General features: G+C 44.1%; 1 pseudogene; it reads left to right on the forward strand.

Annotated features, from left to right (window-relative positions):
- On the forward strand, window positions 1–27,739 carry LOC139424326 (NACHT, LRR and PYD domains-containing protein 3-like; annotated as a pseudogene).
- The last annotated feature ends 129 nt before the right edge of the window (window positions 27,740–27,868 follow it).

Raw genomic sequence — 27,868 nt, forward strand, 5'->3', positions numbered from 1 at the left:
GGGCTCTTATGATTTCCTGACTAGCCGGTTTCCAATTCTTCTGCTTCAAGGGTCTATTATATTCATTAACGTCATGGATAGGGCTATTGTTGACCTATTTAAATAGGCTATAGACAAATACGAGAACGAGGCTATTATCGGTCAAAAAGAGTAAGTAACTTTGACGTTAACTTCAAAATTCGCAAATAGCGCTCAACAAGGAAGTAAAAACGAAAGGCCATCAAAAGATTGCCAGACGAAGAAACAATTATCAGGTGAATCTTTTTTTTCTTCGTCTTTAGGTAGGAGGACATACCTAGTCTACTTATGACATGATGTATACATTGTATCTCTTCTCTAGGCAGGTTTCTATGGACTATCGACAATAGCCATGTCGGGACAAAATATCTATAATAATTGCGTCACGTGTAATGGAAACGGCAGATATAGGAGACGTTTTCAAAAGATCTATAATATTTGCGTCATGTGTAATGGAAACGGCAGATATAGGAAACGTTTTCAAAAGATCGACAGGTGTGGATTTTTCTTTTGTCTGACTTTCTTTATTGTGACAAAGTATGATGGAAACGATGTTTCTTGAATAAATGATAATTACTGAATAGGCTACTTTTGAAGGTACGGAGGTCACGTGATGTCATGTAACTTTAAGCGCCACGTCCAACTATGAAAAATAATTTATTAACAGGACAAGGATTGTTCTGACTTTAAAGAATGCTTGAATTGCTTCGCCTTTCTTTTCTGGTTGGCTGGCAAGTTACACCATTACATTTTTCAAGATCTAATAGAGTGCACGTTTCAGCATGGCACGGCATGGCGATACGTTGGCACATGTTGGCACACGTTGGCACATGAGAATGATTACAATATGGCAAATATTAGTAAATTATTGCATTCTATCCATGCTGGCTTTCGCAGGCTACCTGAGACATGAAACCGATGAAACCGATAGGTGGGAGGGCAGACAGGCTACCTGAGACATGAATCCGATAGGTGGGAGGGCAGATAGGCTACCAGAGACATGAAACCGATAGGTGGGAGGGCAGACAGGCTACCAGAGACATGAAACCGATAGGTGGGAGGGCAGACAGGCTACCTGAGAAATGAAACCGATAGGTGGGAGGGCAGACATGCTACCTGAGACATGAAACGGATAGGTGGGAGGGCAGGCAGGCTACCTGAGACATGAAACAGATAGGTGGGAGGGCAGGCAGGCTACCTGAGACATGAAACAGATAGGTGGGAGGGCAGGCAGGCTACCTGAGACATGAAACAGATAGGTGGAATTGCAAGCAGGCTACCTGAGACATGAAACCGATAGGTGGAATTGCAGGCAGGTTACCTGAGACATGAAACAGATTAAACGGATAGGTGGGAGGGCACACATTCATTAATGCGCATTTTATTTTAGGTGTGATGTCATTACGCAAAGCTATTTTTTTTGAGACAAGATAGTTAATTGGGAACGCACCCTAGCAGGCAGGTTTCCATCAAATTGGCGACGGATTTTAATGTGAATATTGTAATATCTGCATAAAAACAATGTGCGCATTTCCCCCGATCAAATGGACTTGTTGTGGACAGTGGCGATTTTAGCATGTACATTTTGGGCAAAAAAACGTAATATTTTGAGTGCATGTCAGCAAAGCCACGACACGCCACGACACGACACAACACGACAGTAAACAATACATTCATTTCACTATAACGATGACAAACGGTGCCCACAAACTGTTACGACCTACATAAAGCTACACCTTACCACTGCTACACCTGGCTATCAGCGGAGCCTTGTCTGGCAGCAAAACATTCAGCCTCATTTACTGCCTTTTTAAAAAACATAGCTGATATGGCTGACTTGCTTAAACAAATGTGGTTTCTACTGGCAATTAAGATGTACAAACTATGGCATCAGGGGACGATAAGCGCCAATCCATAAATTTTGATTAATACAATAATGAGCAATCTAGGACTGACGTAGTCAATATAACTATTTGTTAAGCGCTTTTGAAATGTACAGCGACAGTATTCAGAACATGGGACGTTCTTACAGTGTTCTCCCTGTACACCAAGTCAGGCGTAGGATAAATAAAGAGACATACAAGCAGACAATGAAATCTCTTACAATATTAGATGATTGCATTTCTCGAAAACAGGTTATAGGCTATATGTGCACCACCAAGTCAGAACAGTAACGTTTGGTGAAAATAGACCAAATTATTAGAGTGAGTTACATGGGCTACTAACATCTTACTACACAACATACACTTAGTATTACTTTCTTAGCTACAGTATACACATCTCCCTGGCATATTACACCATTTATACAGCAGCATATAAGACATTCTTGGACTCACCTTGTTGTGCTGTGCTCACTTGAACAAGATGGTGGAGCGACGGACCTTCGTGGACAAATGTTGTCATCAAAGAAAGAGAAAGAGGCCGGATTTACAATTCCGAATTAGATGACCATTCAAAACGTATTTTCCCTGTCAGAGCTCGATTATTCCCGACTTCCCAGTTGCAATGCTTGCAGTTAGGCACTGTCACCGATTCCTTCCTAACCACTCTTTGTTGAGTTTGCGATTTCCAACTTGTTGTGTAATGTTTATGTATGTTATGTACGTTTGATCTATAATGTCTCTTCATTGTTTCCTTGACGTCTCTTATCAAAAGGGACACCTTTTTATTTTTTCTAAAATTCCTCGCCTTTGATTTTCTACAAAGACACTGTACTCTATACTGAGCCGTTTTATCAAATGATTTACGAGACTGGAGAACACATTGGGAGGATTCTTAGACATTTCCTCCAGACAGAATCTTTCTATATCTTTGAATATCCTTGGTCTGCGATGATAGACTGCCCTCTTCAATTCAAACCACAGGGTTTTTAATGGGGGTTCTAGTCCGGAGACTGAGGTGGCCATTTTAAGGCAGCAAAAAATGTGAATAAAGTTGAAGCGGGTGTAGACTTTCTATAGGCACTGTAGATGGACTCACTCTGTGTGAAATTGTAGGGGAGAAAACTGAGGATGGAGCAACAACATCGTAGTGATGCCACAATAATGACCCAAATGACAGAGTGAAAAGACAAATATAAATATACAGAATACAAAATATTCCCAAAACATGCATCCTATATGGAACAAGGCACTAAAGTTCCACTGAAGAAGAAAAAAATACTTTTTGGCCTAAATTAATAAACCTAGGGGCGGCAGGTAGCCTAGTGGTTAGAGTGTAGGGGTGGCAGGTAGCCTAGTGGTTAGAGTGTATGGGCGGCAGGTAACCTAGTGGTTAGAGTGTAGGGGCGGCAGGTAGCCTAGTGGTTAGAGCAGTGGACTAGTCACCAAAAGGTTGCAAGATCAAATCCCCAAGCTGACAAGGCAAAACATCTGTTGTTCTGCCCCTGAACAAGGCAGTTAACCCACTGTTCCTAGGCTTTCATTGAAAATAAGAATTTGTTCTAAACTGACTTGCCTAGTTAAGTAAAGATAATTTTTATTTTATGTTTAGGGTAACTGCCTCCTTATTTTCAAGCATGGTGGCAGCTGCATCATGGTATGGGTATGCTTGTCATTGGCAAAAACTGAGGAGTTTTTCAAGATGTGTGGTGGTGCTAAGCAGAGGCAAAATCCTAGAGAAAAACCTGGTTCAGTCTGCTTTCCAACAGACATTGGGAGAGGCATTCACCTTTCAGCAGGACAATAACCCACAACACAAAGCCAAATATACACTGGAGTTGCTTACCAAGAAGACAGTGAATGTTCCTGAGTTTTGACTTAAACATGCTTGAAAATCTATGACAAAATAAAAAAAAATTGCTGTCTAGTCATGATCCCCAACACCTTGACAGAGCTTGAATAGTTTTTGAAAGCTCTTATGAGACTTACCTAAGACTTAGAGTTACCCAGAGAGACTCACAGCTGTAATCACTGCCAAAGGTGATTCTAACATGGATTGACTCATTGGGGTGAACACTTATCAAGGTATATTAGGGGTTTATTTTTTCTTCATCTTAAAAAAATATAAATAAATGTTAAGACATTTCCACTTTTGACATTACAGTATTTTGTGTACTTACATTCATTTTAATTCCACTTTGTAACACAATATAATGTGAAGAAATCCAACAATATGTACAATATTGGAAAGTATTTTCAGTGTTAGATTTCCAAACCATCTGGATATAAAGCCATGGAAAAGTAGATCGGGACGTGAATCAGTAACCACAGCAGTAACATGAAACACATTTTACAGAGGACCAAAGGGGAGGAATCTTTTATTATTTTTTTAAAGGTGAAAGGTCAAGGAATCCACTGCACTTGCCTGTAGATCTGTAGCTCATATGGATAGGAAGGTATTGAAAATTAAACCCATCACAGGAAATATTCATGTAAAATCAGTTCAATGAAAATGGCAATTCTAATGGGTGTACTATAGTAAGTGGTTTTAGATTATTTTATGATGTTGTTTGGACAGCTGGAAGCGATTTGAAAATTGGATTTGATTTAATAACCAGAGCTGGTTATTAATGAATATTAATGAATTTTGAAAAGGTAATATTTTTTATTTTTTTATTTTAAATTTTCCCCCCCTTTTTTCTCCCCAATCTCGTGGTATCCAATTGTTAGTAATTACTATCTTGTCTCATCGCTACAACTCCCATACGGGCTCGGGAGAGACGAAGGTCGAAAGTCATGCATCCTCCGAAACACAACCCAACCAAGCCACACTGCTTCTTAACACAGCGCGCCTCCAACCCGGAATGTGTCGGAGGAAACACCATGCACCTAGCTACCAGGTTGGGCCGTGCACCTCGCCCGGCCCGCCACAGGAGTCGCTGGTGCGCGATGAGACAAGGATATCCCTACCGGCCAAACCCTTCCTAACCCGGATGACGCTAGGCCAATTGTGCATCGCCCCACGGACCTCCCGAACGCGGCTGGCTGTGACAGAGCCTGGGCGCGAACCCAGCCTCTGGTGGCACAGCTAGCGATGAAGTGCCCTAGACCACTGCGCCACCCGGGAGGCCCCTAAAAAGTAATACACTTTGAGAATGTGGATTGGAAGCTATTAAAAATGATAATTATGGGCCTCCTGAGTGGCGCAGCGGTCTGCGTTACTACAGATCCCGGTTCGATTCCGGTTTGTGTTGCAGGAGGCCGCGACCGGGAGACCCATGAGGCGACACACAATTGGCCCAGTGTCGTCCGGGGTAGGGGAGGGTTTGACCGGCCGGGATGTCCTCGTCCCATCGCGCTCTAGCGACTCCTGTGGCGGGCCGGGCGCATGCACACTGACACGGTCTCACGGTGTTTCGTTCCGACACATTGGTGCGTCTGGCATCCGGGTTAAGTGGGCATTGTGTCAAGAAGCGGTGCAGCTTGGCGGGGTTGGGTTTCGGAGGACACACGGCTCTTGACCTTCGCCTCTCCCGAGTCTGTATGGGAGTTGCCGCGATGGGACAAGACTGGTCCCTGTGTGTTATGATAAAGACTAGCCTGTACTGCAGGTCTCTGTGTGATATGATAAAGCCACTAGTCTGTACTGCAGGTCCTGTGTGATATGATAAAGCCACTAGTCTGTACTGCAGGTCCTGTGTGATATGATAAAGCCACTAGCCCGTAAGATTTCAAGTCATTTCAACGAATGGAATACAGGACATAAATAAATATTTACAATTATCTTACCTTGTCATAACCAATAAGCTAAGAACCTATTAGCATACTCAAATGTTTTGTTGTTAAACTTACAACTTATGTTGTCTCTCTGTCTCTCTCAGGGGGAGGACACTGACTGTCTGATATCATGGATCAGACTCCTCAGTCTCTCGCTCCAGTCCAGCATTCTGGTCCTTCGTCCTCCATTACGTCTCAACCTGCCCCTACACCGTCCTCCATCATGGCTCAACCTGCTCATCCACTGTCCTCCATTATGGCTCAGGGTGGTTCTGTTGTCGCTGCACTCCAACTTGTTGGCTGCGATGTCGGAGGTTCAGTTTATCAAAACATCAGTGTTACTATGCCTTCGCATGGTGCTGGTAAGACAATTATTTATTGTTATTTTTGTAGCTCAACAAAAACAAGACCAATTATTACAGAAATGTTGATTAGTTAATATGCAGTATCCCTGTCAAGTAATACAATACAATTAAGCTAATATTCTGTGTTCTGAAAGGGTACGACAGTTGAACTAAGCTCATGAGGTATTTGTAAGTTGTATTCTTCAAGAATCAATGGGTATACAGTATATAATTAGTTTTAAAGTCCAAAAATGGATGTACCAATTGTAGACTAACACACATACACAGACACACAAACATACTCATAAGGTACGCCCATGCAGGAAATTGGACTTTGAAACCAGTAACTGAAGGTGTTGTTATGTTACTGAATACTGCAGATTAAAAAACTGAAGGAAAGATACTTTATACATCCCACGACACTAACAATTTTCTTTCCTCATTAGATGAAGATCTGCCAAAAGTCAAGGACAAACACAAGTTCAACATGAAGAAGAAGTTTGGGAGCATCTTTGAGGGGCTTGGAAAACGGGGAAACCCAACATTGCTTGACAAGATCTACACAGAACTCTACATCACAGCTGGGGAGAGTGAAGGGGTTAATAAGGAGCATGAGGTATGGCAGATTGAAGATACGGCTCGGACCAAAGCATTTCAAGACGATGCAATCAACTGCAATGACTTCTTTAGATCTTTAGACCCTAAGACAGAGGAACATAATGACAAATCCCAGTCCAAACAAGAGGTACCCATCAGAACTGTGCTGACAAAGGGCATCGCTGGCATCGGAAAAACAGTCTCAGTGCAGAAGTTCATCCTTGACTGGGCAGAAGGAATAGCCAATCAGGATGTAGATTTTGTCTTTGCACTTCCATTTAGGGACTTGAATTTGATCAAAGATGACTGCAATCTCTTGAAACTCCTGAGTGACTTCCACCCTGATCTAACAGATATGCAGGATGCAAAAAAGGTGGTCGACGGTAAAGTTGTATTCATCTTTGATGGCCTCGATGAAAGCCAACTTCCACTGTGTTTCCATAACAACAAGAGGTTGTCTAATGTAACCGAGGAAACATCAGTGGACGTGCTGCTGACAAACCTCATCAAGGGGAATATGCTTCCTGAAGCTCTCCTCTGGATAACCTCCCGACCAGCAGCAGTTGATAAGATACCCTCTGACTGTTTTGACCGTGTCACTGAAGTTCGAGGATTCAACGACCCACAGAAGGAAGAATATTTCAAGAAGAGATTCAGTGATTATGAGAACCTGGCCAGCAAAATCATCTCCCACATAAAGACATCAAGAAGCCTCCACATCATGTGCCACATACCGGTCTTCTGTTGGATTACTGCCAAGGTTTTTGGGGACATGTTGAGCGAAAATGACCATGGAAAAGTCCCTCTGACTGAGATGTACATTCGCTTCCTACTCACTCTGACAAACATGAAGAACAAGAAGTACCATGGGGAAAACCAACCAGATCCTCGTAATCTGTCAGAGTCTGACGTACAGATCATTCTGAAGCTTGGAAAACTAGCCTTCCAAAACCTGGAAAAGAGCAATCGGGTGTTTTCTGAAGACTATTTGAGAGAGTGTGGCATTGATGTCAACGAAGCCTTCTTGCTCTCAGGGATGTGCACAGAGATCTTCAGAGAGGAGGACCCTATGTTTCAAGCAAAGATGTACAGCTTTGTGCATCTCACAATTCAAGAGTTCTTTGCAGCACTCTATGTTGCTTACTCATATGCCAGTGAAAATGTCAGCCCATTTCGTTTAAGAGACTACCAAGAGCTACCAAGAAAAAATTACAGTGATTCTGGGGACACATATTTTGGAGACAGGGATGATGACTGCAGAGATGATGACTGCAGGGATGATGACCTCAGGGATGATGACCGCAGGGACGATGACTACTGGGATGATGACGGCAGGGATGATGACGGCAGGGAGGATGACTGCAGGGACGATGACTACTGGGACGATGACGGCAGGGAGGATGACTGCAGGGATGATGGCTACAGGGATGATGGCTACAGTGATGATGACTGCAGGGATGATGACTACAGGGATGATGACTGCAGGGATGATGACTGTAGGGACGATGACTGCAGGGACGATGACTACTGGGACGATGACGGCAGGGAGGATGACTGCAGGGATGATGGCTACAGGGATGATGACTACAGGGATGATGACTACAGGGATGATGACTACAGGGATGATGACTACTGGGATGATGACTGCAGGGATGATGACTACTCGGATGATGACTGCAGGGAGGATGACTGCAGGGAGGATGACTGCAGGGATGATGACGGCAGGGATGATGACTGCAAGGATGATGGCAACAGTGATGAGGGCTACAGGGATGATAGCTGGAGCGAGGATGAAGACTACAGGCCACAACCTGTAGGTTCTGAGCAGCAGGTTCAGAACCGAGGTTCTGAGCAGCAGCAGAAAACACTGCATGACTTGCAGAGGAGTGCGGTGGATGCATCTTTGAGCAGCGAGACCGGTCATCTAGACCTCTTCCTCCGCTTCCTTCTGGGCATCTCACTGGAGTCCAATCAGATCCTCTTGAAAAGCATAAAGCTCCAGACAGAGGGAGACGCAGAGAGCATCCAGAAGACCATCCAGTACATCAAGGATAGACTTTCAGACGAAAAACAAAGACAATATCCCTCCCCAGAGAGGTGCATCAATCTCATTCTCTGTTTGATTGAGTTGAACCATCCCTTGTTTGTGAATTAAATTAACCTCTTAATAAATGGATCACTAGTCACCTTCAATAATGCCACATTAATAATGTTTACATATCTTACATTACTCATATCACATGTATGTTCTGTATTTTATACCATTCACTGCACCTTATCTATGCTAATCGGCCATCACTCATCCATATATTTATATGTACATATTCTCTTTCACCCCTTTAGATTTGTGTGTATTAGGTAGTTGTTGGGGAATTGTTAGATTACTTGTATTAGGTAGTTGTTGGGGAATTGTTAGATTACTTGTATTAGGTAGTTGTTGGGGAATTGTTAGATTACTTGTATTAGGTAGTTGTTGGGGAATTGTTAGATTACTTGTATTAGGTAGTTGTTAGGGAATTGTTAGATTACTTGTATTAGGTAGTTGTTGGGGAATTGTTAGATTACTTGTATTAGGTAGTTGTTGGGGAATTGTTAGATTACTTGTATTAGGTAGTTGTTGGGGAATTGTTAGATTACTTGTATTAGGTAGTTGTTAGGGAATTGTTAGATTACTTGTATTAGGTAGTTGATGGGGAATTGTTAGATTACTTGTATTAGGTAGTTGTTGGGGAATTGTTAGATTACTTGTATTAGGTAGTTGATGGGGAATTGTTAGATTACTTGTATTAGGTAGTTGTTGGGGAATTGTTAGATTACTTGTATTAGGTAGTTGATAGGGAATTGTTAGATTACTTGTATTAGGTAGTTGATGGGGAATTGTTAGATTACTTGTATTAGGTAGTTGTTGGGGAATTGTTAGATTACTTGTATTAGGTAGTTGTTGGGGAATTGTTAGATTACTTGTATTAGGTAGTTGTTGGGGAATTGTTAGATTACTTGTATTAGGTAGTTGATGGGGAATTGTTAGATTACTTGTATTAGGTAGTTGATGGGGAATTGTTAGATTACTTGTATTAGGTAGTTGTTGGGGAATTGTTAGATTACTTGTATTAGGTAGTTGTTGGGGAATTGTTAATTACCTGTTAGATATTGGTGCACCGATATTGGTGCACTAGAAGCACAAGCATTTCGCTACACCCGCATTAACATCTGCTAAACATGTGTATGTGACCAATAACATCTGCTAACCATGTGTATGTGACCAATAGCATCTGCTAACCATGTGTATGTGACCAATAGCATCTGCTAACCATGTGTATGTGACCAATAACATCTGCTAACCATGCGCATGTGAGCAATAACATCTGCTAACCATGTGTATCTGACCAATAGCATCTGCTAACCATGTATATGTGACCAATAACATCTGCTAACCATGTGTATGTGAGCATAACATCTGCTAACCATGTGTATGTGACCAATAACATCTGCTAACCATGTGTATGTGACCAATAACATCTCTTAACCATGTGTATGTGACCAATAACATCTCTTAACCATGTGTATGTGACCAATAACATCTGCTAACCGTGTGTATGTGACCAATAACATCTGCTAACCATGTGTATGTGAGCAATAACATCTGCTAACCATGTGTATGTGAGCAATAACATCTGCTAACCATGTGTATGTGAGCAATAACATCTGCTAACCATGTGTATGTGACCAATAACATCTGCTAACCATGTGTATGTGACCAATAACATCTGCTAACCATGTGTATGTGACCAATAACATCTGCTAACCGTGTGTATGTGACCAATAACATCTGCTAACCATGTGTATGTGACCAATAACATCTGCTAACCATGTGTATGTGAGCAATAACATCTGCTAACCATGTGTATGTGAGCAATAACATCTGCTAACCATGTGTATGTGAGCAATAACATCTGCTAACCATGTGTATGTGACCAATAACATCTGCTAACCATGTGTATGTGACCAATAACATCTGCTAACCATGTGTATGTGACCAATAACATCTGCTAACCATGTGTATGTGAGCAATAAAATTGGATTTGATTTGAAATTTGATTTGGTACAGCTAAGAGAGAAAAACACTCTCAGGCTCATCGACTGTAGTCAGTGCAAGATGACAGCCTGACAGACACGGCTGTGTGAGATGACAGCCTGACAGACACGGCTGTGTGAGATGACAGCCTGACAGACACGGCTGTGTGAGATGACAGCCTGACAGACACGGCTTTGTGAGATGACAGCCTGACAGACACGGCTGTGTGAGATGACAGCCTGACAGACACGGCTGTGTGAGATGACAGCCTGACAGACACGGCTTTGTGAGATGACAGCCTGACAGACACGGCTGTGTGAGATGACAGCCTGACAGACACGGCTGTGTGAGATGACAGCCTGACAGACACGGCTGTGTGAGATGACAGCCTGACAGACACGGCTGTGTGAGATGACAGCCTGACAGACACGGCTGTGTGAGATGACAGCCTGACAGACACGGCTGTGTGAGATGACAGCCTGACAGACACGGCTGTGTGAGATGACAGCCTGACAGACACGGCTGTGTGAGATGACAGCCTGACAGACACGGCTTTGTGAGATGACAGCCTGACAGACACGGCTGTGTGAGATGACAGCCTGACAGACGCGGCTGTGTGAGATGACAGCCTGACAGACACGGCTGTGTGAGATGACAGACACGGCTGTGTGAGATGACAGCCTGACAGACACGGCTGTGTGAGATGACAGCCTGACAGACACGGCTTTGTGAGATGACAGCCTGACAGACACGGCTGTGTGAGATGACAGCCTGACAGACACGGCTGTGTGAGATGACAGCCTGACAGACACGGCTGTGTGAGATGACAGCCTGACAGACACGGCTGTGTGAGATGACAGCCTGACAGACACGGCTGTGTGAGATGACAGCCTGACAGACACGGCTGTGTGAGATGACAGCCTGACAGACACGGCTTTGTGAGATGACAGCCTGACAGACACGGCTGTGTGAGATGACAGCCTGACAGACGCGGCTGTGTGAGATGACAGCCTGACAGACACGGCTGTGTGAGATGACAGACACGGCTGTGTGAGATGACAGCCTGACAGACACGGCTGTGTGAGATGACAGCCTGACAGACACGGCTGTGCGAGATGACAGCCTGACAGACACGGCTGTGCGAGATGACAGCCTGACAGACACGGCTGTGCGAGATGACAGCCTGACAGACACGGCTGTGCGAGATGACAGACTGACAGACACGGCTGTGCGAAATGACAGACTGACAGATACGGCTGTGCGAGATGACAGCCTGACAGACACGGCTGTGCGAGATGACAGACTGACAGATACGGCTGTGTGAGATGACAGCCTGACAGACACGGCTGTGTGAGATGACAGCCTGACTTTCCCACAGAAGAAACTTTGGAGGCAAAGCGTAAGGAAACGGAGCAGCTTTATTCCAGAGACCAACAGGAGGTGACAGAGGACAACTCTCGCAGCTCATGCAAGCAACATTTCACTTACAGCGCTGTGCCATCACCGCTAGTCCAGCATTTAAGATAGCCGAGCTGAGGAGTAAGTGGCCATACCTCTTCACACAGAAGGAACTCTACAACCACTTCAAGTTACTGGCAGTAAGTCTCAATCCTGGAATAAATGGTGGTCTCAATCCTGGAATAAATGGTGGTCTCAATCCTGGAATAAATGGATGCAACGATGGCAGAAAAAAAGGAAAGATTATCAAGTGTCGGGGTTCCTTTTTCCTTGTCAATCATTGGCTTATTGGTGAAATCAGCAGTCAGACAATATCTTCTTTAAGTAAACCAGTCACACCTTTATTAATGCAACTGCAGACAGAAGTTGACAATGGAAACACAGTGTGTATGTTTCAGAGTAAGTTCTGCAGCCCACCTAAGGGCACAGCTGATTATATACATGTGATCACTCCCTAGTGGTGTGATCACCTACGTCAATGTATATGTCCAATTAACTGAGGTTACTTTAATGCAGATACCTAGAAGAGTAGCTTCTCTAAATTCTAAGTATCATCAGAATTTTCCACTGTCACACGAGATCAAAGTGGCCAACCTAGACTGTGTATACTTCTCAGCTCTTTACCTAGTTCCGGTCTGTCTCTCACCTAGCCTGCAGGCACGTTCTTGCTACAGCTTGGTCTTAACCACGATGACTAATATAGATAGTTTGTGCAAGGTGCAGTGGCAGAGATCAGACATAGCAACAGGATGATAGTGAGACCTGCTGGTATAAGGCCTGTAGCAAGCATATAAGTCTTAAAGTCCCCTTAATCAATAATGAGGAGGGTCTTTGGGACCCTTCCCCTACACAAGGTTTGAAAAGGGTGGAGCGACTGCAGTTGGCCTGGTGTTGTCCTCCTGCTCATGGCCCATTTCAAAGGAAGGGCGGATGCATTCCTTCTACAGGCCGATGTGAGTTTTACATTCATCTGCATCACATGCATAAGATATTCATCTTTTAAAATGTATTTCAGAAGTTTAAAATGATGATGTGCCAAATGTTCAAAATATGTGAATTGAAAGTTATAGAATGAGTTGTTTTCTATCTTTCAGGTGTCAGACACAGATGTGGAGGGATCGATTCCTCTGCCGGACTCACCAACACTGATTGTTCAAGGTGGACAGATGTGGAGGGATCGATTCCTCTGCCGGACTCACCGACACTGATTGTTCAAGGTGGACAGATGTGGAGGGATCGATTCCTCTGCCGGACTCACCAACACTGATTGTTCAAGGTGGACAGATGTGGAGGGATCGATTCCTCTGCCGGACTCACCAACACTGATTGTTCAAGGTGGACAGATGTGGAGGGATCGATTCCTCTGCCTGACTCACCGACACTGATTGTTCAAGGTGGACAGATGTGGAGGGATCGATTCCTCTGCCTGACTCACCAACACTGATTGTTCAAGGTAGACAGATGTGGAGGGATCGATTCCTCTGCCTGACTCACCAACACTGATTGTTCAAGGTGGTGTATCCAATGAGACTTTCTGTGTGAGAAATTGCTTTTTAGACCGGGCCTTACTATAGCAATGTTTCACAGAGGTAACATTATTTATTTTATTATTTCACCTTTATTATTTCACCTTTATTTATTTCACCTTTATTTAACCAGGTTGAGAACAACTTAGGTTAGTAGGTTAGTGTATGATAGATAGGCCAGTTGAGAACAAGTTCTTATTTACAACTGCGACCCGGCCAAGATAAAGCAAAGCAGTGAGACACAAACAACACAGAGTTACACATGAAATAAACAAGCGTACAGTCAATAACACAATAGAAAAGTCTATATACAGTGAATTGTGAAACATAAATGTGATCTGATTTCAGGTGACACAATGGCTGCCAAATGGCTGCTGCCAAATGGATGATAAGCATGGAGAAGGAGGTGGTGATGTCGGCATGGAGAAGGAGGTAGTGATGTCGGTCCACTCCAACTGGCAGCTTCTTTTCTCCTCATTCTACACCTTCAGTCTGCAGTACCAAGGAGGAGAATTCACCTTAGAGTTCATCCAAAGGTCAACAAAAAGATGCTTCTTTTCTCCTCATTCTACACCTTCAGTCTGCAGTACCAAGGATGAGGCTTCACCTTAGAGTTCATCCAAAGGTCAACAAAAAGATGCTTCTTTTCTCCTCATTCTACACCTTCAGTCTGCAGTACCAAGGAGGAGAATTCACCTTAGAGTTCATCCAAAGGTCAACAAAAAGATGCTTCTTTTCTCCTCATTCTACACCTTCAGTCTGCAGTACCAAGGAGGAGGCTTCACCTTAGAGTTCATCCAAAGGTCAACAAAAAGATGCTTCTTTTCTCCTCATTCTACACCTTCAGTCTGCAGTACCAAGGATGAGGCTTCACCTTAGAGTTCATCCAAAGGTCAACAAAAATATGCTTCTTTTCTCCTCATTCTACACCTTCAGTCTGCAGTACCAAGGAGGAGAATTCACCTTAGAGTTCATCCAAAGGTCAACAAGAAGATGCTTCTTTTCTCTGGGGAGAATGCCACTGGGGGAGGGGCTTTAAAGTGAGGCGTTTAGTATCACCGCTTGGTTTGTCAAGTTCATTGAGTCAAGATATGTTGATAAGTTTGTAAGGTTCCTTTGTCAGAGCATAAACACTGGGGACAATGTACAGAGGTAATGCCGGACACTTAAGACACTATTGAAGACATCAGGGGACATAATCATATTTCTAAAATGTTGCCTGGATGTGTTTTCACAGATGTTTTGATGGAATCAATCCATCCGCCACAGCAGAGATCGTCAGCAAGAAAACGTAGTGGAGAAGAAGAGACATAATTAATGTACGTCTGTACTCTGCTCAGGAAGATAATGGACTTTGAACAACTATAGTTCCTCCTGAGACAAACATTTAAGTTATTTTAGTCAGTTGTGACCTGCTCAAGTAAGTTTGGTTTGTCACTGGGGTTGACTCTTTTTTTGTGTGTTTTACACCTTAAGTGTTTGAAAATGATCCCGTATGAACTGAAATGGACACATTGTCGAGGAAGTAATGCTACTTTGGATGTTTGGAAATGTCTAGCATTTACTCAATTTGAGTAGGCAACACTTATTGAAGCTTGAGTATGTAGTTTTGGGAAATGCATAATTAGAAATCTGGGAATAAGACAAAATATCCACGAGATCTTTTCGAACCATAATCTCACATGATTAAAAAGTCCAACGACCCTTACCAATACTACATACTTTGTGTTTACCCTGGGAGTGAAAGCCTCCTAATAAAATGCAAATTAATTACTTAAAAATCATACAATGTAATTTTCTGGATTTTTGTTTTAGATTCCGTCTCTCACAGTTGTAGTGTACCTATGATAAAAAATTACAGACCTCTACGTGCTTTGTAAGTAGGAAACCCTGCGAAATCGGCAGTGTATCAGATACTTGTTCTCCCCGCTGTATATTTGTTTTAAGCTCAAAGCGAGGCAATGCAATTTCTGAGTTACCTTTGTCTGAAAGGTTACTTTCATTTCAAAAGCTAAGATACATACAGTAAACCAGTACCGTTCTTATCTGTAATACTGTCACTTTCTGAACCAGTTATAAACACGCCCCTTTTTCAGGACCTCGATCTATTCTGAAGATGGATACATTTGAAACCCTCTGGTTGAAACAAAATGGCTTTGTTATCTGACTGCAGAATAGCCTTGTGACAAACTATCATTGTTTTTATGTCACATACAAGCTGGAATATCATTACACATTTTGCGCATTTTTTTCATTTGTAAAGGAAGATGCTTCTCAGTTTTGTAGATGGGGTGGTTGAATCCATCCTAACTAATGCTATAACGGAAACCCTTGATTTGGTGAAGTTATATTATACCAATACTATTAAGATTAAACAGTTGTATTCTGTCCCGGTGAATCGTTTTCAGATTTACACCTGTTGATAGGTGCTAGGGGAAAGGTGTAGGTTTGTAATCGAGGCGTTTGTGACGCAGCCCATGTGGCTACAGTTACTGGCACGGTGACGTTGTTCTATGGGAGCTTATTGAATGTGTTTACTGTCACTTTATTTGGTTTGTTTACATTAAACCATGCGTAAGAACATATTATTTGGTTTGTGTTTACTTGTTTTGGTAATGCAAATGTTTTAGAAGTTTACAGTACAATTGGCATATTTTATCTGTAAATGTCATATGTTACTGTAAAAGCACATGCAGCTGATAACTGTAGTTTTACAGCAAAAAGACTGTAAAGTAAATTACAGTAATTTAATTCCTATAAATGTCTTAGATACAAGTAAAATAAACTGTGAAATAGAATAATAATAATGATATATTGTAATTAGAAAGGGGTAAAAAAATACAGCAAATGTCTGTTATTTATAAACAGTAAGTTATTGTAGTACATCTACAGCAATGAATGTTTTAATTCTAATTTGCAGTAAATCACTGTTGTTTTACCATACTTTTACTGGCAACTTTTTTGCAGTTCATTTACTGTAATTTCTACAGTCAATTGTAGCCTACATCAGAGTCACGGGGGGGGGGGGGGGGTCAGTTAACATTAATATCACTATCAGTTAACATGCTGCTGCTGACAAACTTTATATCTCCCTTTTTTGTTTTCCATTTTACGATCAAAGACCATAAAGATATTTCCGAAGATAAATAAGAGCTTTAATAAAAGAGCTTGAGTGTTTCCTCTCTCTCTCTACAGAGACAAGTCATCCAGCTACTGGTGAGTCACACAGAAATGTGTTCATTCTCAAAGGAAATAGAGAAACACATTGAGTGAGTTTCAGTGAACCTCTGTATTATTTGGGTGGAACAGATATACAGGGCTGCTTAAATAACACACCATTTTAATCTCCATTACAGTTCACTTTTCGTCTGCATTTTGCGACATTTAAAACACAGCGGTGGCCTGAACTTTATCCTGTTTAAAGTGGATGTATTACGCTAACATCATGAATTGACCTTGTAAAGAAGTCACACATTTTAATCTTCACCTGATTAGGCTGCGCAGCATCCTCTACGTTGGGAGTACGAGGTTAAGTACTGTACAAAAACAACCTATGATGAGTCAACCAGCATGAAGAAGACGTGGTTTGGTTTAGGCACTTTCATTCATTTGGCGATGTGAAACCGACCAGACCCAATGAAAACATACTATGTAGCAAATAAGCAAACTAACTTTGTGTGAAAACGCCCATAGTGACATATAACAGACACTAGAACGGCACACTCGGACTAACATAATACTCAATAGCTATATATTTTTTCTTATTAGAAGTAGACCTGCAAGGACTAAAAAAACAACAAGTCCAACACGAGGAAGAAGTTTGGGAACATCTTTGAGGGCATTGCAAAACGTGGAAATCCAACATTGCTCAACAACATCTATACAGAACTCTATCACAGCTGGGGAATCCAACATTGCTCAACAAGATCTACTGTACAAAGTGCTCTACATCACAGCTGGGGAATCCAACATTGCTCAACAACATCTATACAGAACTCTATCACAGCTGGGGAATCCAACATTGCTCAACAACATCTATACAGAACTCTATCACAGCTGGGGAATCCAACATTGCTCAACGAGATCTACTGTACAAAGTGCTCTACATCACAGCTGGGGAGAGTGAAGGTAGTCAATAAAGAGCATGAGGTTCGGCAGATTGAAGATACGGCTCGGACCAAAGCATTTTAAGATCATGCAATCAACTGCAATGACATCTTTAGATCCATATTCCAACAAGAGGCATTCATCAGAACTGTGCTGACCAAGGGTATCGCTGGCATCGGAGAATCAGTCTCAGTGCAGAAGTTCATCCTTGACTGGGCAGAAGGAAGAGCCAATCAGGATGTAGATTTTGTCTTCACCCTTCCATTCGGGGACTTGAATCGAAACAAGTTAACCAGTACAGTATGTTGGAGCTCCGGAGTGACTTCCACCCTGAACTAGCAGATAAGAAGGACACTAAGAAGGTGGTCGACGGTAAAGTTGTAGTTCATCTTGGTTGGTCTGAATGAAAGTCAACTTCCACTGTGTTTCCATAACAACAGAAGGTTGTCTAATGTAACTAAGACAACATCAGTGGACGTGCTGCTGACAAACCTCATCAAGGGGAATCTGAAATATCCACAGAAAGTAGAATACTTCAAGAAGAGATTCAGTGATGATGAGAACCTGGCCAGCAAAATCATCTCACACATTAAGACATCAAGAAGCCTCCACATCATGTGCCACATACCGGTCTTCTGTTGGATTACTGCCATGGCTTTTGGGAACATGTTCTGAAGAAGTGCCTAAAACTCTGACTGAGATGTACATTTTCTTCCTTCTCACTCTGACAAACATGAAGAACAAGAAGTATCATGAGAAAAATGAATCAGATCCTCGTAATCTGTCTGTCTGTCAGAGTGATCCTCGTAATCTGTCTGTCTGTCAGAGTGATCCTCGTAATCTGTCTGTCTGTCAGCGTGATCCTCGTAATCTGTCTGTCTGTCAGCGTGATCCTCGTAATCTGTCAATCTGTAATCTATCAGTCTGTTGTCCCCACATGCTTCAAGATGGCCACCATTGTCTCTGTACTTAAGAAAGCAAAGGTAATTGAACTAAATGACTATAGCACTCACCTCTGTCATCATGAAGTGCTTTGAGAGACTAGTCAAGGATCATATCACCTCCACCCTACCTGACACCCTAGACCCACTCCAATTTGCTTACCGCCCCAATAGGTGCACAGACGACGCAATCGCCACCACACTGCCCTGTCCCATCTGGACGAGAGGAATACCTATGTAAGAATGTTGTTCATCGATTACAGCTCAGCATTCAATATCATAGTACCCTCCAAGCTCATCATCAAGCTGTAGGCCCTGGGTCTCAACCCCGCCCTGTGCAACTGGGTCCTGGACTTCCTGACGGGTCGCCCCCAGCTGGTGAAGGAGGAAACAACACCTCCTCTTCGCTGATCCTCAACACTGGGGCCCCACAAGGGTGCTCAGCCTCCTCCTGTACTCCCTCTTCACCTACGACTGCGTGGTCAAGCACGCCTCAAATCCAATCATCAAGTTTGTAGGCGACACAGTGTTAGGCTTGATTAACAACAACGATGAGACAGCCTACAGGGAGGATGTGAGGGCTCTGGGAGTGTGGCCCCAGGAACATAACCTCTTACGCAACGTCAACAAAACTAAGGAGATGATTGTGGTCTTCAGGAAACAGCAGAGGGATCACCTCTCTATCCACATCGATGGGACTGCAGTGGAGAAGGTGGGAAGCTTCAAGTTCCTCTGCGTACACATCACTGACAAACTGAAATGGTCCACCCACAGAGACAGCATCGTGAAGAAGGCGCAACAGCGCCTCTTCAACCTCAGGAGGCTGATGAAATTTGTCTTAACACCTAAAAGTCTCACAAACTTTTCCAGGTGTACAATTGAGAGCATCCTGTCGGGCTGTATCCCCCCCGCCTGGTATGGCAACTGCTCCGCCCACAACCGCAGAGGAAGTACTGGGTGAATTTGACATGAGAAAATACAGCACAACACTAGAGGTAGAAGACTGGTCCCGGTAGCTAGACACTGCAGGAAGGCTACGGAGGTTCAGATGTTATTCATCACCGGTTTGCTTTGCAGGCATTTGTAGAATTCCACATACAAACCAAGTCCAGGCCAGAAATGATTATAAGTCCTTAACAGAGGACAACAGATCATTCCATAACGGCCAGATTCACTAAGGTTTGCGGGGGACAACTAGTGCTACATGTAAAATGACACGCAGAATACCTATTATTCTGTTATTAATGGGATATTTCTTATAGGGATTATTAAAAGCAGTTACACAATAAACAGATATTAGTTAGCACATGCATTTCTTAAAATCCAATTTGACAACAGAAGATACACCTTGTCACAACAGTAGCAGATAGCCAGCTAATCTGTCACTTTGTTAGCAAATAGCCAGCTAATCTGTCACTATGTTAGCAATTAGCCAGCTAATCTGTCACTATGTTAGCAATTAGCCAGCTAATCTGTCACTCTGTTAGCAAATAGCCAGCTAATCTGTCACTATGTTAGCAAATAGCCAGCTAATCTGTCACTATGTTAGCAAATAGCCAGCTAATCTGTCACTATGTTAGCAAATAGCCAGCTAATCTGTCACTATGTTAGCAAATAGCCAGCTAATCTGTCACTATGTTAGCAAATAGCCAGCTAATCTGTCACTATGTTAGCAAATAGCCAGCTAATCTGTCACTATGTTAGCAAATAGCCAGCTAATCTGTCACTATGTTAGCAATTAGCCAGCTAATCTGTCACTATGTTAGCAATTAGCCATCTAATCTGTCACTATGTTAGCAAATAGCCAGCTAATCTATGTGGCAAGATAGCTAGCTTCATCAAACATAAAAAGTTATACTTAATTAAACATCTAGTTTTGTCTTCCTCTCCTCAGACTAAAGGACTGCTCCCTCACAACCAGACGCTGGGAAATTGTTGCATCAGATCTCCAGCTGCCTGGCTCACACGTGAGAGACCTGGACATCAGTCACCACGTCACGATTGACTCACACCTAAAGCTCCTCTCTTCTGGACTGAGGAGTCCCAACTGCAGACTGGAGTTTATGGATCTGAGCTACGTCGACACGGAGAAGTCAGGGCTCGATCTCTTGGCTTCTGCACTGGGGGAATCGCTGCACAAGTCAACTGCACACGCTAAGGTGAGTAGGTTACTTTTTCTCCCTAGGTTTGTGGGGTGCGTTCTCAAAGAGGACTGCTATGATACGTTAGGTTCACCTCTGGAGTCAGAGAAGAGCCATCTGACAGAGCTGGACCTCAGCTACAACAAACTGACAGACACCGGGGTGGAGAGGATCTCCACTGGGTTTATGAGTCCACACTGTAAACTACAACAAACTGACAGACACCGGGGTGGAGAGGATCTCCACTGGGCTTATGAGTCCACTGTAAACTACAACAAACTGACAGACACCGGGGTGGAGAGGATCTCCACTGGGCTTATGAGTCCACTGTAAACTACAACAAACTGACAGACACTGGGGTGGAGAGGATCTCCACTAGGCTTATGAGTCCACTGTAAACTGAAGATCCTGAGGTGGGATATTTATCACAACAAGTGTTTTGAGTAATGCCAATCCATACAGCCCCTTTAATTCCATATTCTCTGACTGCAGACTTGTCCATTGTGAGGTCATTTCCTGTGGAAGTCTGTCCCTTGCTCTAGCAGCCTCCCAGCTGGAGGAACTGAATCTGAGCTGCAACACCCTGGGCAACATGGGACTGAAGTGTCTCTCTGCTGGACTGGAGGAACTGACATGGGACTGAAGTGTCTCTCTGCTGGACTGGAGGATCTGACATGGGACTGAAGTGTCTCTCTGCTGGACTGGAGGATCTGACATGGGACTGAAGTGTCTCTCTGCTGGACTGGAGGATCTGAATCTGAGCTGCAACACCCTGGGCGACATGGGACTGAAGTGTCTCTCTGCTGGACTGGAGGAACTGACATGGGACTGAAGTGTCTCTCTGCTGGACTGGAGGAACTGACATGGGACTGAAGTGTCTCTCTGCTGGACTGGAGGAACTGACATGGGACTGAAGTGTCTCTCTGCTGGACTGGAGGAACTGACATGGGACTGAAGTGTCTCTCTGCTGGACTGGAGGATCTGACATGGGACTGATGTGTCTCTGCTGGACTGGAGGAACTGACATGGGACTGAAGCGTCTCTCTGCTGGACTGGAGGAACTGACCTGGGACTGAAGTGTCTCTCTGCTGGACTGGAGGATCTGACCTGGGACTGAAGTGTCTCTCTGCTGGACTGGAGGAACTGACCTGGGACTGAAGTGTCTCTCTGCTGGACTGGAGGATCTGACATGGGACTGAAGTGTCTCTCTGCTGGACTGGAGGAACTGACATGGGACTGAAGTGTCTCTCTGCTGGACTGGAGGAACTGACATGGGACTGAAGTGTCTCTCTGCTGGACTGGAGGATCTGACATGGGACTGAAGTGTCTCTCTGCTGGACTGGAGGAACTGACATGGGACTGAAGTGTCTCTCTGCTGGACTGGAGGATCTGACATGGGACTGAAATGTCTCTCTGCTGGACTGGAGGAACTGACATGGGACTGAAGTGTCTCTCTGCTGGACTGGAGGATCTGACATGGGACTGAAGTGTCTCTCTGCTGGACTGGAGGAACTGACATGGGACTGAAGTGTCTCTCTGCTGGACTGGAGGAACTGACATGGGACTGAAGTGTCTCTCTGCTGGACTGGAGGAACTGACATGGGACTGAAATGTCTCTCTGCTGGACTGGAGGAACTGACATGGGACTGAAGTGTCTCTCTGCTGGACTGGAGGATCTGACATGGGACTGAAGTGTCTCTCTGCTGGACTGGAGGAACTGACATGGGACTGAAGTGTCTCTCTGCTGGACTGGAGGAACTGACATGGGACTGAAGTGTCTCTCTGCTGGACTGGAGGATCTGACATGGGACTGAAGTGTCTCTCTGCTGGACTGGAGGAACTGACATGGGACTGAAGTGTCTCTCTGCTGGACTGGAGGATCTGACATGGGACTGAAGTGTCTCTCTGCTGGACTGGAGGATCTGACATGGGACTGAAGTGTCTCTCTGCTGGACTGGAGGAACTGACATGGGACTGAAGTGTCTCTCTGCTGGACTGGAGGAACCACACTGGGCGATACAGAAACTGGGGTGACAAATGATGATAGTAAAACACTGTAAAAAAAAAAAATATATATATATATATAAATAAAATAAATGTATGTGTGTGGTATACATAGTTTTATTTTATATTCTGTATGAATTTGGAACCAAACCAAAATCTTATTTTCAATCTTTCTCTCCCCAACTCCATTCCCCAACTCTCTCCCTCGTTCTTCTCTTAGACTGAGGCAGTGTAATCTATCGGAGTTATCCTGTGAGTCCCTGGCCTCTGTCCTGTGTTCAAACTCCACCCTGAGAGACAATGACTTGGGGTATTCAGGAGTGGAGCGACTCTCTGCTGCACTGGGGGACCTCGCTGTGCCTTGAAGGTTTTGGTGGTGATGGTCTCACACAATGCTGTTGCAGTATACATGTAATATTGAGTGCGAGTGTGTTTGAGTGTGTTTCACTCAATTCAATGCCAACTTCTCTCTGCAGGCTGTCTGGTCACAGAGGAGGGCTGTGCTTCTCTGGCTTCAGTTCTGAGGTCAAACCCCTCCCACCTGAGAGAACTGGACCTGAGCTTCAATCACTCAGGAGACTCCGGAGTGAAGCTGCTCTCTGATAGACTGGAGAAACTCAGGTAAATGGAAAATGTTGCTTCTGTTAACACCTCATTGCTCAATGGGCTTTTAAGACCCTATTTTACATGGTGAAATCATCAAGGTAATCTCCACTGTAATCAGGTGCAATAGGTCCTACATGACAAGTTAGTGTAGGAGGAGGATCCACATTGTAGAGGAAGGGAATTTCCCCACTTTCACTATCGCTGAACAGATGACAACAATGACTGGAGGAACTGTATGAACAGTTATATATGAAGTCTGTCTCTCAGGCTGTCTGTCTGTATCTCTCGCAGTCTCTCTGTCTGTATCTCTCGCAGTCTCTGTCTGTCTGTCTGTCTGTCTCTCTGTCTGTCTGTCTGTGTCTCTCTCTCTCTCTCTCTCTCTCTCTCTCTCTCTCTCTCTCCCTCCTTTCTCTTCTCTCTCTCTTTCTTCTCTCTCTCTCTCTCTTCTTCTTCTGCCTCTCCTATATTGTGGAACATGGTGGAGAAAACAGGATCAAAACCAGGCATGATAAAATGTGAGTCTGAATACAAATGTGATATAGAAGAATATGATGTACAGGAAGGAACCTGTCCAGCCCCAACATGTTATTGCAGATCTGAATCAGCATCAGCATGCAAAACATGTGACCTAGATGACGACACCCTGTAGAGTTTCCTAGGCTCCTTCCTGTGTGTTTTCTTCTGGACATGCTTGTGAACTCACCATGGACCCTGGTTGCATAGCCAGCGTCTGAGGAGAACAAGAGACTAGAGCGGAGACAGATTCCAGGGACAGTAAACTAGAACGACTTCCGCTACTCCCTGTCTGTGTGCCGTAACCAGGGCCTGTCTGTGTGCCGTACCCAGGGCCTGTCTGTGTGCCGTACCCAGGGCCTGTCTGTGTGCCGTACCCAGGGCCTGTCTGTGTGCCGTACCCAGGGCCTGTCTGTGTGCCGTACCCAGGGCCTGTCTGTGTGCCGTACCCAGGGCCTGTCTGTGTGCCGTACCCAGGGCCTGTCTGTGTGCCGTACCCAGGGCCTGTCTGTGTGCTGTACCCAGGGCCTGTCTGTGTGCCGTAACCAGGGCCTGTCTGTGTGCCGTACCCAGGGCGTGGCTGTGTGCCGTACCCAGGGCCTGTCTGTGTGCCGTACCCAGGGCCTGTCTGTGTGCTGTACCCAGGGCCTGTCTGTGTGCTGTACCCAGGGCCTGTCTGTGTGCTGTACCCAGGGCCTGTCTGTGTGCTATACCCAGGGCCTGTCTGTGTGCTATACCCAGGGCCTGTCTGTGTGCTGTACCCAGGGCTTGTCTGTGTGCTATACCCAGGGCCTGTCTGTGTGCTGTACCCAGGGCCTGTCTGTGTGCTGTACCCAGGGCCTGTCTGTGTGCTGTACCCAGAGCCTGTCTGTGTGACGGATATTATATCTCCACCTTAAACTGACGGATATTATATCTCTACCTTAAACTGACAGATATTATATCTCTACCTTAAAGTGACAGATATTATATCTCTACCTTAAACTGACGGATATTATATCTCCACCTTAAACTGACGGATATTATATCTCTACCTTAAACTGATATTATATCTCTACCTTAAACTGACGGATATTATATCTCCACCTTAAACTGACAGATATTATATCTCTACCTTAAACTGATATTATATCTCTACCTTAAACTGACAGATATTATATCTCCACCTTAAACTGACAGATATTATATCTCCACCTTAAACTGACAGATATTATATCTCTACCTTAAACTGACAGACATTATATCTCTACCTTAAACTGACGGATATTGATTGGGATTTTTAAAAATGTATCACCGGTGCGTCAATCGACTCTAGAGGTTTAACTCCTGAGGTTCTGACCTGTTGCACCCTCTATAACCACTGTGATTGTTATTGGACCCTGCTGGTCATCTATGAATGTTTGAACATCTTGAAGAACAATCTGGCCTTAATGTCCATGTACTCTTATAATCTCCACCCGGCACAGTCAGAAGAGGACTGGCCACTCCTCAGAGCCTGGTTCCTCTCTAGGTTTCTTCCCAGGTTCCAGCCTAGGAGTTTTTCCTAGTCGCATTGCTTCTGTTTGGGGTTTTGGCTGGGTTTCTGTATAAGCACTTTGACATCTGTCGATGTAAAAAGGGATTTATAACTAAATGTGATTGAGAGAGGAGGAGGGAGAGTGATTCTATAGCAGCAGGGATGGGTAAACTTTTGGGGGGATGGACTGATTTGTTGGTGGAAAAAGGTCAGTTATTAAAATATACAGGTCCATCATCATTCCTCCATTCTTTCTATCTGGTTCAAGATGTTCAAGTGTGGCCTGAAGAGGGATGTGGTCTGAAGAGGGGTGTGGTCTGAAGAGGGATGTGGCCTGAAGAGGGATGTGGTCTGAAGAGGGGTGTGGTCTGAAGAGGGGTGTGGTCTGAGGAGGTGTGTGGCCTGAAGAGGTGTGTGGTCTGAAGAGGTGTGTGGCCTGAAGAGGGGTGTGGCCTGAGGTGTGTGGTCTGAAGAGGGGTGTGGCCTGAAGGGGGTGTGGCCTGAAGAGGTTTTCTAACCCCCCCACTTTAGGAAGCACACAAAGATGAACAGTCAGCTAGAATGCAGTGTAGCCTGTTAAACCTGTCTGGTGATGACAACACTAAAGTTACTTACAGCTTCTGATCAGTAATGTAACAGGTGGGTTAGAATCTGATCCTCAATCTGATCTTAGTACTGACTCGGGGAAGAACAGGTGGGTTAGAATCTGATCCTCAATCTGATCTTAGTCCTGACTCGGTGAAGAACAGGTGTGTTACTGTCATACAGCCTCCATTTTGACTGAGACACAGAGGAGACTTGACAGACAGCAGAGTGACACAACACACAACTACAGTGAGTATCTGTGTGTGAGAGAGATGTTCTGAAAGTTTGTTTGTGGTGTTTGACTGTATGCTGGTTTTGTGTACCATGTCTAAGTGTATATGTCTTTCCCAATATTTGCTTGTGAATGTTTGTTTCATGTCCAAGTTCAGCTGTTTGTTTGGTGTGTGTGTGTGTCTATGTGTGTGTGTGTGTCTATGTGCAAATGAGTAGTCTTGCATTATGTCTGTTTTGGGTCATTTGAATTTAGTATTAATGAACCGTTTGCTATTATGTCATTCCAGATCAGTACACAAGAACCTCAGCTCTCTTCCTCTCCTCCCTGTCTGCTACGGTGGGCTCCTCTCCCCCTATCTGCTATGGGGGGCTCCTCCTCTAAGAAGACTGTATTTGGGGGGAGAAAGAAGAAACAGGACTCAGTGTTGACCTGGAGTGAACTGAAGGGGGCACTATCCAGTAAGAAACAGAAGAGAAGCATCATTATTCCTCCTCTGGACAAACTGTCAGTGGATAACCTGAAGAGGGAGGTCCTTACTCCCAATAATACGTTTTCAGTGGCCGGGAAGAGGAAGGAGTCGCTGTCAATCAAGAGGCTGTCATTGGGTAACTCTAGGAAGGAGTCAGTGTCACCGAAGTCTCTCTCTCTGGGTAAGAGGAAGAAAGGAGAGCAGAAGATATTCTCTCTGCTTAACACCAAGAAGGAATCACCTCCTCCACCACCAGCCAAAAATATATTCTCTCTGGTTAACACCAAGAAGGAATCACCTCCTCCACCACCAGCCAAAAATATATTATCTCTGCTTAACACCAAGAAGGAATCACCTCCTCCACCACCAGCCAAAAATATATTCTCTCTGGTTAACACCAAGAAGGAATCACCTCCTCCACCACCAGCCAAAAATATATTCTCTCTGCTTAACATCAAGAAGGAATCACCTCCTCCACCACCAGCCAAAAATATATTCTCTCTGGTTAACACCAAGAAGGAATCACCTCCTCCACCACCAGCCAAAAATATATTCTCTCTGCTTAACATCAAGAAGGAATCACCTCCCAAAGAGAGATTATCCCTGGCAAATGTTAACCCCTTACTTTAAACCTGACCTCGGCCCTGGACAGAGAGACGGATGGATGGACAGGCAAGCAGACAGGACAGACCGGTGGACAGAGAGACAGGTGGACAGAGAGAGACAGGTGGACAGAGTGTGTTTAACTTCTAGTTTGTGTCTTTATTCTCGTTCCTAGCAGCATCATAAAGACAGACATGATCAAGCGATGGCCGCCGCCAGGCATAACCAAGTGATCAGGCAGACAGACACAGATTAGGAATGTGTTCATTTTTCTGGCTTTATTTAGAGATGTTTTGGTACAAAAATAAAACTAAAAAACAGTAACAGATTTTTTTAAATGAAAGAGAAAAATAACAGCTTCTCAACATGTAGTCTGTAATTTGGGGAAATTATTTTTATGGTGAAAAATGTTTTCATATGTGCTTATGAAAATAATGCATATTAACAGGCATATTTAAATATTCATAACCAGC

This window comes from Oncorhynchus clarkii, chromosome 13 (genome assembly GCF_045791955.1).
Source record: "Oncorhynchus clarkii lewisi isolate Uvic-CL-2024 chromosome 13, UVic_Ocla_1.0, whole genome shotgun sequence".
Lineage (NCBI taxonomy): Eukaryota > Metazoa > Chordata > Actinopteri > Salmoniformes > Salmonidae > Oncorhynchus > Oncorhynchus clarkii.